The sequence below is a fragment of the Herpailurus yagouaroundi genome, unplaced genomic scaffold (assembly GCF_014898765.1).
Source record: "Herpailurus yagouaroundi ecotype Mexico unplaced genomic scaffold, PumYag 190, whole genome shotgun sequence".
NCBI lineage: Eukaryota > Metazoa > Chordata > Mammalia > Carnivora > Felidae > Herpailurus > Herpailurus yagouaroundi.
Genome location: NW_024412421.1, coordinates 17,689,916 through 17,702,728, shown reverse-complemented (window position 1 = coordinate 17,702,728; position 12,813 = coordinate 17,689,916).

Here is a 12,813-nt window from a genome sequence, read left to right as displayed (position 1 = left end):
ATTTTAGGGTGAAAAGACACACCATTCCAAGTCCTAACCTGCTGTGCCTAACATCACGCGGGTGGTACATGATGGAGATTCCACGGGAACCCCAAAGGGCTCTCAAAGCGAGAGTTTGTGCCCCTATATCAAACCACACCGCCTACTTCCAGAACGAGAGAAGACTCGGGATCCCTTTATTCATTCCCTCCGTGCCCTGGCGGTGCGGGGCGGGGAGGCAGACAGAGGCCCCGCGCGGGCTGGCAGCGTCCAGGTCCCGCACAGCGAGGGCCAAGCCAGGACCCGGCCGTCAAGGGACAGGCAGCCTGCTCTCCACTCACTCTACCTTCCTTACTTTTATCCACATGTATTTAAGGATTGCCCAAGCAGAGCAAACCACAGCTTTAAAGCAATTACTTGGTGATGATCAGGAAGGGCTGAGGGGATTCTGTTTGCTTATTTGTGTGAACCTAAAACGCCTGCTTTCTTAATTAAGCCTTAACTCTGGGTTTTGCCTCAAGCTTTTCATTTTTTCCTCGTTAACAGGTCCCAGCTTTCCGCCCTCACTGCAGGCCTTGGGTTTTGCCCAGGGGCTTTCTCTCCCTCCTAAGAAGCATCTGCTCCTGCCCCACCACTGAGGATACCTCCCTTTTTATCCCCACTCCCCAGCTGCTTTTAATTTCATAATTACAGCCACGAGCAATATATAATCCTTGGCGACTCCAGAGCAAGGGCAGAAGGGGTTTTTCTCCCTGGCGCGCTTTCCTCCCGCCAGGTGCTTGCAAGGGGACAGACAGCCTTCCCCGATCAGCGCCGAGTCTGTGCGGGGCTCTCATGGTCCCACAACCTGTGCTTTTTGCTGTTTTACAGCTCCAGTGACTGGCAGAGCGTCCCATATACAGGAGACCCTTGATAAATGCTTCTTGAACAAATGAATGCTGGGATTCAGCTGAGTGCAAGGGTCTGGGTGGGGACTTGTCAACTGTCTTATCACATAATATTGTTAGCAATTGCTTTTCACATATGGAGACATTTAATGGCCACATAGTAGCTCATTATATTTTTGTTGGAATATCTATCTACCCAACTGCCTGGGGCTGGACATAATTTATACATTACTTCCTTCACAGTCTTGATAGAGTCATTTAACCCTGCTTGCTGGGACTACTTGACAAGTTTGGTTTGGGGTGCCTGGGTGGCTCAGTTGGTTAAGCATCCAACTCTTGCTTTCAGCTCAGGTCATGATCTCACGGTTTGTAAGTTCGAGCCCTATGTCGGGCTTTGTGCTGACAGCAAGGAGCCTGCTTGGGATTCTCTCCTCCTCTCTCTCTGCCCCTCCCTCGTCTGTTCATGCTCTTTCTCTCTCTCTCTCCCCTCCCCCCCCCAAAAGGAAAAAAACATGAATGAAGAAACATTTCAAAAAAATTAAAAAAATTGGTTCTGTCTGTAGCTCACCTCTCACCACTAATTAGGAACTTCGTAGCTATCTCAGGTGACTCCATTTATTTGTTCATTAACTCGCTCGTGAAATCTTTATTGAGCAGCTACTGGGCTCCCTGCTGGAGATAGAGTGCTGAGGCAGGCAAGCAGGGGATCCTCGCCTCCTGGGGCCTCGTAAGGTAGGGGGAGTGGGAAGCCAGCAACTCTGTGTGTTCTGATGGGGGTGGGTTTCTATGGGAACACCCACCCAAAGTAGAGGCACCTAAAACAGATTCATCATCAGAGAAAGCTTTCCCGAGGAAGGGACATCTGAGCGAGAGGATACATGCAGATTAGTCAACAAAAGGAAGGGAGAGAAAATGTCTGGGCCGTTACTGCATGATGAACTGCCCCAACACCTCAGTGGCTTCACACAACCACCATTTTCCTCTGTTTCCCCGTTCTGTGAGTCAAGAGTTTGGAGAAGGCTCGTTTGGGTGGTTGTTCTCCATGGGGTCCTGAGGCCGTTTGATAACACTCAGCTGGAAATTAGTCAGGTTTGGTGAGTCTGAGAGGGCTTCCCTTACGTGCTTAGTGCCTTGGTGGGGACAGCAGGGAGCCGGCCTCTCTATATGGTCTCAAGGACTGTCCATGTGTCCTGTCTTGTCTCTCTAGAAAAGTAGTTGGTCTTCTTACAAGGCACCTCAGGGCTCCACGAGAGAGGACTTGGCAAGGGCCAGTCTCTGAAGGCCGGGGGCCACGAGCTGGCAAGGTGTCGCTTCCCCTGAGCCCCACTGGTCAAGGTGGTCACAAAGGCTCCCCAGCTTCAGGGGAAGAGGACAAAGATCTCCCCCTCCACTTGCTGATGAAGAAGCATCCAAGAATATGTGGCCGTCTTTAATCTGTCATCTTGGTGAGCTGGAAGGAGGGTTCCAGCAGAGGGAGCCTGACCACCTGGGGGAAGCGAACAGGACCCCTGACTGCCGGACCTGAGCACACCAGGGCCACGGTCATGGGCGGGGATCCCCCACAGGCAGAAGTCCGGTGGAACAGACCTTGTTGCCACACGTCGGGGAGTCTGGACTTTATCCTGGACCAGTGGGAAGGCACTGAAGGATTTGGAGCAGGGGTGTGACATCAGATGGGCAGCTGAGAAAAATCTCACTGTGGGAAAAGGCTTGCAGAGGACCTGGTTGGAGCCAAGGACACCGGCAGGAAGGAAGGACTGCAGAACTCCGGTGAGAGGTAGGTGCTGTTGCCTCAAAAGAGGTGGGTGGGGGCAGGGCGGCCGGCCAGCTGTGCGCACCAGGGGGCATGGACGCACCTGAGGACTCGCCCCTCCCTCCTGTCGCTCTCCCTGGCTTCCCAGCCTCGCTGCGGTGCCCAGTGGGTCAGTCGGCCCCGTGCTCCGTCACCCCACGGTGTGGGAGGTGGGCACGCTGCCCCCTCACACGCGGTTGCGCAGACAGCTGTGACTCCGTCCCCGCGATTGCAGCAAGCGTCAGTCCGCTTCTCTTGGGTGAAAAATGGGGGCAATAATACTCCACGTGACAGACATCTAACGGTCTCTGAAGCTGTGACCTCAATAGTAGCTGGGAGGAAATGATAAGTGGCGACAGGGAAGGAAATCAGATTGTCTGTCGAAGAAGTTGATAAAACATTTCATTTCTCTTAACGAAGGGAGTTTGAGATGGACCTGATAGATTTCAAGCCTTTGGGGGCCCATTTAGGGATCCTTGAGTCCAGAACTGGGAGGCCTGAGGGTGTCCTTGTCCCCAGTGTGTTTCTTACATTCCTGAGAGGCAAGCGAGGAGCCCCACAGAACCCCGAGTTTATGGCAGGTGTGCTTGGATTTGAAGCCCTGCCCGCCTCCACACCCCTCAGTGCACCCTTCTGAGCTTCAACTTCCTTATTTTTATTTATTTCTTAAATATTTATTTATTTTTGAGAGACAGCATGAGTGGGGGAGGGGCAGAGAGCAAGGGAGAGAGAGAATCTGAAGCAGGCTCTGCACTGTTAGCACAGAGCCCAACATGGGGCTTGAACTCCCAAACCATGAGATCATGACCTAAGCCACAGTCAGACACTTGAGGGACTGAGCCACCCAGGCTCCCCTGCTTTCTTATTTTCAAAATGAGCGTGAGGAATCTCCCTGTCACACGGCTGGTGTGAACATCAAGACATAATGCAGATGAAGGCCTCACAAGCACTGGCCCACCGACCCTCACACCCATTCTGCCTGTTCGGTTAGGTCCTCCCCTTTTGAAACGCAAGGGACTGAGGCTCGCTGTGGCAAAGGGACTTCTTGGAGATCATCTAGGAGAAGACTTAACAATAGTCAGTGGGTGGGTTCTACGTGGAAGCAGGTGTGAACTTGGCTAACATAACTCTCCTGAAAATGTGCGGTAGTGAGCTCTCCACCATCAGAAGTGTTCAAGCAGAGGCTGGAGTCCCCTGGTCAGAACCTTGAGCTCCTGTGTGGGATCAGAGCAGAGGACCTTGAGACACAGCTTGGCTCTAAGAGTCTATGGGACCATAAAATGTTTCAGGAACAGGGGCTGACTCAGTTACTTATGGTCAGCCTTGTAACAGTGGATCCTCTGCTTGGTGGCCCAGCTTCAGATGAACTGGCCCCCTGAGGGATGGTTGGCCACGTCTCGGGACACAGCCTGGGCCAGCTGAGCTCCTCTAGAATACCTTGGACCCTGCACACTTGTCAGCTTCTGCCAGCTGCATGAGGCCTCAGGGATGGGGGCCGGGGGGTCTCTTCCCCCAGCAGGGAAACCCAGGGAGACCTGATCTACAGTCCTCCTGTGGAGAGGGATTGGCAAAAACTTTCTTCAAGTAATTCAGCGGGCCTGGCCCCAGGGCAAAATATCCCGCGTAAAGAAATGTGTTTGATTTTAAGTTGAGTGTATCTCTTTTCCAGTACGGTGGGCTATGTGGTCTTTGCCACAACTACTCTGTTGCTTTCCTGCAAAAACAGCCTTCTACAATCTGCGAATAAATAGGTGTAGCTGTGTTATACATAGTGTAGGCAATAGGTAAATAAGTGGATGTGGTTACTATTTTATTTACAAAAGAGGCACCCGGGCTGGATTTGACCTATAGGTGTTGGTTTGATGCCCCTTCATTTTTTAGCTAGTCATCAAGAAAAGTCCATCCCTTACACTATTTAAACTAAGGCCAGGTGCTCCTCGAAGGGTGGTCAGCGAAACAGCATCAGCTTCACCACAACGAGGTCCCCTTGGACTGTCGGAAATACAAAAGCTGAGTACCTCCTCCCCTTCTTCCCCCATAAACCTCCTACCTCCCCCATCAGAATCTGCCTTCTAACAGAATTTTCCAAATGATTGACCTACACATTTCAAGTTTGCAAAGTACTGTGTTAGGAGAGAGCGTGATCTTGGGGGTAGTGATGGACACTTGTGTTTAAATAGTGGGCATATTGCTGCTGCTGTCACGCTGATAGTAAAGTTGAGGGAAAAAAAGTTCAGTAAAACCTTGTTTTGCGGGCATAATTCGTTCCGGAAACATGCTTGTAATCCAAAGCACTTGCTTCTCCAAGCAAATGTCAGGAACCATTGGCTCAGTTGTGATCACGTGACCTACTCATGTTGCAAGACATTGCTCATCTATCAAGTTAAAATCTATTAGAAATGTCTGCTCGTCTTGCAGAGGACCCACAGAACAAGTTTCTTGCAATTCAAGGTTTTACTGTACCACAAAAGTTTAGAGTCTGCAGAGAATCAGTGAAGAGAGGATAACTGTAAACCTAATTGTGGCAACAGTTTTCATGATGGCTAATCTTCACACAGTCTTTGGCATTTTCCAAACTGATCTCACAAAATTTCATGAAATTCTCACAAACCTCTCTATGTGAAGATTACAGCTCTGCAGGAAGCGTGTCCTGGAATTGTACAGTGCACTGCCTGAGCCATTTGTCCACAGCAGCCCTGCCTGGAAGGCAGATCTGCTGTCTCAGGTTTTGTGATGTGGAAACTGAGACCAGAAGCAGACAGACACATGAAAATCACTAATCAGGGAAACGCAAACCCAAACCACAACGAGATACCTCCTTACACCTGTCAGAATGGATAGAATTCAGAAGACAAATAACAGATGTTGATCAGGATGTGGACAAAAAGGAACCCCCATGCACTGTCGGTGGGAATGTAAATTGGTGCAGCCACTGTGAAAAACAGTATGGAGGTCCTTCAAAAAATTAAAAATACCCCATGATCCAGTAATCCCACTATTAGGTATTTACCCAAAGAAAACAAAACACGAATTCAGAAAGATAGATGTACCCTAAGTTTATTGCAGCATTATTTACAATAGGTAAGATACTGGAGCCAGACAAGTGTCCATCAACAGGTGAATGGTAAAGATGCGGTATATATGTAAATGGAATATTACTCGGTCATAGAAAAGGATGAGACCTTGCCATTTGCAACAACATGGATGGACCTAGAGGGTATCATACTAAGTGAAAAGAGGGGAAGACAAGTGCCGTATGATTTCACATATATGTGGAATCTAAAAACACACAAAAAGCAGGAACAACCCATAAACATAGAAACAGACTGATGGTTGCCAGAGGTGAGGGGCCATTGGGCAACATGGGTGAAGAGGAGTGGGAGGTCTAGGTTTCCAGTCATGGAATGAATAAGTCAGGGGGATAAACGGTACAGCATATGGAATATAGTCAATGTTATTATAATAGCGATATATGGTAACAGATGGCAGCTGCACTTGTGAACCCAGCAAAATGATAGAGAAGTTGGAATTACTCTGGTCTACACCTGAAACTAATGCAACATTGTGTGTCTACGATACTTCAATTATAAAAAAATCACACAGGGACGCCTGGGTGGCTTAGTTGGTTGAGCGTCCCACTCTTGGTTTCAGTTCAGGTCATGATCTCACTGTTTTGTGAGCTCGAGCACCTACAGCGGGCTCTGGGCTGACAGTGCTGAGCCTGCCTGGGATTCTCGTTCTCTCTCTGCCCCTCCCCTGCCCACGATCTCTCTCTCTCTCTCTCTCTCTCTCTCTCTCTCTCAGAAATAAATAAAACATTAAAAAAAAATCACACGCACGCCAAGACACTGAGGCCAGAAGCTTTTGAGAAGAGGGAAACCCCAAGGTCTGTTGGGGAGAGTGATCCTGAACTTGTGTAAGGGAGGGAAAGAGGAGAACAACGTTTGTACACCATTTGCTACATCACAAGCGTTTTGGCATTTTGATCCTCCAAGTCCTGTGACGTGGATGGGTAGGACTGTGGCTCCCATCTTGGGCTTGCGAAGGTGAGGCAGAAAGGAGCAGTCAGGATTCCCAGCCAGGTGGGCCTGACTCCTCAGCCTGCCCTTCCCTTCGTCCTGTTCCGGATAGGTTGTCCTCCCGAGCCTCCCCAGGTGCCCGCCTTTTCCTCCCAGGTGCACTCCCCACTCGCTCACTTTGTGCCAGCAGGAAGGGTAGACGGTGAAGAGCTGTCTGGTGTCCCGGGTTGGGGTCTTTTGATCTCCCTGAGCTGCCGGCTGCCTTGGACAGGTGGCTCCATAGAACACCTAAGGGGTCTTTGGAGCCCGGTGCGTGGGACTCTGGCTCACTAGTGTCACTCAGGAGCCGAGTGACCCCGACGAGGGGCTTCGGCTTTCTCAACCTGCTTTGTCTCTGAAGGGCGGAGCCATTGTAGGCGAAAGGCCTCAGGAGAGCAGGTGTTGGGTGGATGTGGGTGGTTTCTCTCTTGCTTCCCGAGCCGGTGGCCATGCTTGCCATCTCGTGTCTCCCTCCGGAACGGGCAGACTGCCACGGCTTTTAGAGACCGCTGCTGAGTCCTCTTGCTGTCCACGTCAGTGCTCAGAGTGGGTTACACCGCGCGTCTAAGAAAATCGGCCTTCCGTGCCTTTGCAACTTTACAAGGTAGGGGATGGTCTCCCCAGACGGTGCAAGGAGGTGCAAGGAGTAAGTGCAGTTCCCCGTTGACCAGTGGCCTGGCCCTGCTGGAGAAGCCCGCGTGTGGCCCAGGACAGCAGGCAACGGGAGTTTGGAGCCCCGCGCCGAGGGCCCAGCTCGCCGCGCTGCGTGAGGGTGGATACCTCGCTGCTCTTCTGGTATCCTTGACCCCAAGCAGCCAAGACGAGGAGCCCCCAGATGAGGGTCTGGGGCTGGCTTGTCCCCACATACCACACACCTGGGCCCGTGCTGGTCCCGTCACACGGTGTGCCTGTTGACCTTCACCACCACCCTCAAGTCCCCCTGGTGCCGTCACAGTCAAATTCCAGAAGGTCCATCCTGTGTGTTGGGTCACACCGTGGCTCCTGGATGAGTCTTTCTCGGTAGGAAAAGCTGTGTAGCTTTGGGATTTGCAGACGTGGCTCGATGGTGAAGGGGCGGCTAATGTAGAGCTTTGGTCATGATACCAACGTGTGGGTGCTGGTGACCCGTGGCTGACGCGTGTGGCAAAGCGGGTGTCCGACACCTGGACTGTTTGCTTAGGGTTTTGCTGAGCTTCCTGCCAAAGGTGAGGCTATAAGGACTCAGAGTGACAATACCGTTATTCGGGATCTCGACGTTCTTTATGATCCTTCCAAAGCTCACTGGTGTTTTACGCCATTAAAATATAGTTGATTCATATTTGAGCATCCATGCACATACATAGCCTGTATTCACCAAATCCCACGTGTCTCTTCCATTTCTGCCCCCTGCTGCTCTCCAGTGTCCTCTGGATTTCTTTTTACCTGCCCTTCGTCCTTCCCCGTCTGGTCCCCATACCCCCAGTTAAAAGGAGGCCCAGATTGCTCCCCACAGTCTGTATAAACCTCAAGGCCAGGATGAATGGAGATGAAATGGTGTCCAGCTTATCCCCTGCAGGCGTGACCCTCACTGATTCTGATTGCACTCTGGAGTGTTCCTCCTGAGATAAGCTGGCCTCAGGCTCACTCTCTGCTTCTCCTTGCTTTGCATTCTGTCCACGCGGTGGTCTTTTGGAGCCGCTCCTTGCTACTTTATAAGGCTACTTGCCTGGCAGGTCCGCTGAGAGATGCCGCTGCCTGAGCTGGGGGTTTGCTCCTCAGATCTCTCCTTAGGTTAAATTTCCTTTTGGTCACAAGAGGCAGGAACCTGAGCTCCAGAATCCCTCCCTGAGTAACCTCAGGTGAGTCTCTCAACCTCCCTGACCCTCTGCTTTTTGTCTGTAAAGATGGGGGTGATAACAGTACCTACCTTCAGGGAATTATTATGAGGATTGGCTGAGATGGTGATTTTTTTGTTTTATAAGATGGTGACTCTTAAATAAAAAGTGTCCAAAAGCTTTAGCGTAATTTTAAGCTTTAATAACTTCAGAGGCATAGATGCTATAAGCTTAGGAAACACATCATTCAAAAGTTGATGTATTTCCATTTTTTTAAGATACTAATTTTATGAATTTATATGTGTTTAATTTTAATTTTTTGTTTCGGTCAGTATTTGCCATGTTCAGCCAGAGGGGCTGGAAAGAAAAAAAAAAAAAAACTTAGAGACTTTTTTTTTTTAAATGTACAGAAGTGAATGAATGCAAAAGAAATTTAGACAAATTTGCAAGTGAGTGTGTATTTATATATTTATATCTGAAGTTATTAAAGCTTAAATGGTACTTAAGTGCTGCACAGAGAGAGGCTCTCCTTTCATTATTCCTACATAGTCCTCATTCTCCCCATCATCGTTTGGTCAAAGTAGTCATAGAGGAAGTTCTCTGATATTCATTATGGGAGGCCAGGAAATCAAGCCTGGTTTCTGTCACTCCTTTGGTACTGGTCTGGGGCCAGAGGCCTCCCTGCCCATGTTCCACCTGCCCTCCATGGAGCTTGCTCCTATGGGCTTGTATCCCTTACCAAGTTTCTTCTCCTCACCTCAAACTAGCTCCCCTACCAAGAGCAGGTGAAACATGCCGGACCCCAGACTCTGGCAGGAAATGGGGTGAGAGCAGAGCTACAGAAAACTTGTGCCCATAGTCCATTTTGAACCTAAATGTTCCTTCCCTCCATCCATAGCCTTCCCCTGAATCCCACTCTGCCCTTGACCCTACTTACCACTTAAAGGGCACATCATCTTGGACTGAATGTTGTCACCTTCTTTCTTATGGCCTCTACATCCCGAGCTCAGCCCTGCCCATCTTCTCACACCTGCTTATTCTGAGGTGGTGTTCTGGAACTTCCACTCCAAGGTAGAGCCCCCCTCAAAGCATTAGCCTCTCCTTGGGAACCTTGACCCTCACAATCCCCCTGATGGAATGTCCCCCGCCCCCACCAAAGACCTCCAGTCAGCAGGACATCTTACACGTCCCAGAATTTGGTGTCCACAGAACATCAGGTTTGGAAGATGCAGGAAGTTGAGGAGAAATTTTTCTGCTTATAGCAACTGAGTTTGTCATGATCTCATCTGTGTGAAATGGGTGGGAAATGAATGAGTTTGTTCTTGAATGTTGAATGTCCGGAGTCTCTGGAATCCAGGAGAGGATACAGGGGTCTGAATCTTCAAGAAGAAGTTCAGGTGGCGTTAGATCTGGGCATCCCAGTGTAGAAGTGCTGATGGGGTGGGGGGTACTCTCTGGCAGGCTGTGCGGCACGGTTGGAGAAGGAATGAGGTTGGAGCCCAGGAGAAATAACTGATGTGCTTGCCTGGCAAAGATTCTAGAAGCACAGCATCTGGGGTCACAGATGCCAGAAGGGGACAGAGATTCAGTGAAGGGGCAAAGAGTGGACGATGCTTGAGAGATGGCAGGAGGGACAGGGACTAATGGGGTGGCTCTCTAGGAGACCATGGAGACCCTGGGAGAGCGGTTTCAGGGAACGGGGGTGACAGCAGGACATTGAGGAGTGGGGAAGTAGCATGGTAGCCATGGCCCACTGTTGCGGCAAGATGGGTCATAGCAGGGCACAGTAAAGCGTGAAGGTGCTGGTGAGATGGGAAAGTGTTGGAGCAGTGGATGCAAGGATGGCGAGAGGGGTAATTTGTGGTGGTTTGACCTCCACACACCTTTGGAAGATTCAATGGAAGCCACAAGAGACCCACTCTTCTGCAAACTTGACCCACGTGCAGGGGCTACATACAGCTCATGGAACAGAGTTCACGGATCCTCTGAAGCCTATCCAGGACCCCCCTCCCCCACCCCAGAAGCCAAAGGGGTCAGGGCAGGTGCTAGGGAGCCCTCACCTCTTTCTCTGCTTACCCAATGCCCTCTGCCCCGTCTTTTTCACAAGGACTGTCCCCATTTTACAGGTGGGGAAACTAAGGCACAGGGGCTGGGGTTACGGGTTGCTCTGCTTCACTGCCTTGAGCAGAGGCAGAAAGGCAACCCAGGCCTGGTGAGTAGTCTGGTCTAATTAGCCTCTAATTGAGTTTCCTCTCCTTCCTCTCGGGCGTCACGGTGACATTAAATTACAGGATTCAAACATATAATTTCCTAAACTTAAATGTGATTTATCTTAATAGGACTTTGCACCGGGTCACTTTATCATGCACAGTGTCAGAGACCAGATCTGTTATTCACAGGGACTATTACTGAATCAGAGAATCTAGAGCCAGGAGCGACCTTGAGAGGTCAGCTCATGCTCAGCTCAGCTGCCCCCGAATCTGCACAGTCCCTCGCCCTGTGCTGGCTGCCTGTGGATGGATGGCTGGGCTTAACCGTGGGCAGAAAGGAGAGGCCCTGCATTCAGAAGCCCCGCATCATGCTTCGGGGCCAGCTTAAAGCCCTGTTGCTTTAGGGGCTATGAGTATAAGGCTCACTTGGACATGTGAGGTGGTTCTGTCTCTGATTGCCTGGATTCTGGTTTGGCCAATAACCAAGCTGGGCTGTTCTTTAGAAAAATGCTTTAGAGTCTAGTATCTTTGAGCAGGAAGATGGTGGGTATCTTACCTAATTCATTAATTCGTCAGTTCATTTATTCAGTCATTTACTAGTCTACAGGGGTCCAGACTTGCTGGACAGATGCAGAAAGAAGTGAGTTGCCCAAGGTCACACTGGTGCATGCATAGTAACAGAGCTTGGGTTCCAACTAGGATCTTCCCAGGACCAGGTCTTCTGGTCCTACCACCAGCTGTCAACCAGCTGACATGTGCTCTTTGAAGGTGGCAGCCTGTGTGTGGAGGGGTAGGCGGCTGATGTTTATCTCCATGATGAATGGGATTCCAGTCGGCAACTTGATCTTCAGCCTTTGCAACTTTGGGGAGACAGAGGGTGATCAAAAGAATGTATTTTTCTAATGAAAGACTCCTTTGGAAATCCAATACACCACTCTGTCAGCCTCATGAGCCAGGGGAGGAGGGATGAAAAAGATCTGTTGTGAGCAAGCCTGCCATTGACAAGTTGATCTAAATGTGCGCAAGCTGTACAGCCTCTCCCAGCACCAGGCAGAATCCACGTATGTGCTGAAGAAATCCACATGCAAAGATAGGGACACAGCATGGCGGCTCTGGCTCTGGAGCCAAGCCACTGGCGCCGAAACCCTGAATGCCAGTTTGACCGTGGATTTCTGCGTGACCCGGCCAGGTGGAGACTTAAATACTTACGTGTCTCGGTTTCCAGTTCTGTGCAATGGGGGTGGTTGGACTTAACTCATCAGGTGGTTGAGAGGGTAGGAGGAGATCAGGAATAGAAAACACTTAGCATGGGGCCAGGCAAATGCACTATGAATCCTCCATAATGCCGGCTTTTATCACAAATACTGTACTTTGTTTTTCCGAGTCCAGAGTGGACAGAACTGGTTGTACCATGGTCCTGGGACAGCATTTGCTTTGCTGTGGGGTACTCACAGACATGTCCTTCTGAGCAGAGCTGGGGGTGAGAGTGGAGACTATGCACCTTTCCTCCCAGATAGCCCCTTCGTCTTACAACTCAAGTTACTAGCTCATACGATGAGGGAAGCAAACCCCTGTGTTTTATTTTTCCTATTCCAGGTCTCATGGTGAGGTAGGTTCTTGTGAGTCAGGAGCTGTGTGGATCCCAGGGACATGGAAGGTGGCTTAGACCTGCGCATTAAGCTCTGGACTCAGCTGAGGCGAATGCTCCTTTTCCACCCGTGTGGGCAAACTGCTGGGAGCAGGGGAGGATGTGGATGGTACCTGGGGCTGAGGGGCACCCCTCTGAGGGCAGGTCTATAGGTTCTGGTTGGAGCAAGGGGCTTCAGAGAGGAGGTAACATTTGAGTTGATCCTTGAAGGATGAGGAGGAGGTTCTGAGGTTTTAATTCAGTTTGACAACCATGGGAAAATCCCTGGGGAAATTGCATGGACGGTGGCTCAGATGTGAGCAGGATCTTCGCAGGCTCAGGGAAGGCAGGGACTCAAAGTACTGTGTGTGCACGCACGTGTACAGCTTGGCTAATGCAGCAAGATGAGGAGGAAGCCTGGGTGGGGCTGGGGCTTGGGCGAGGTG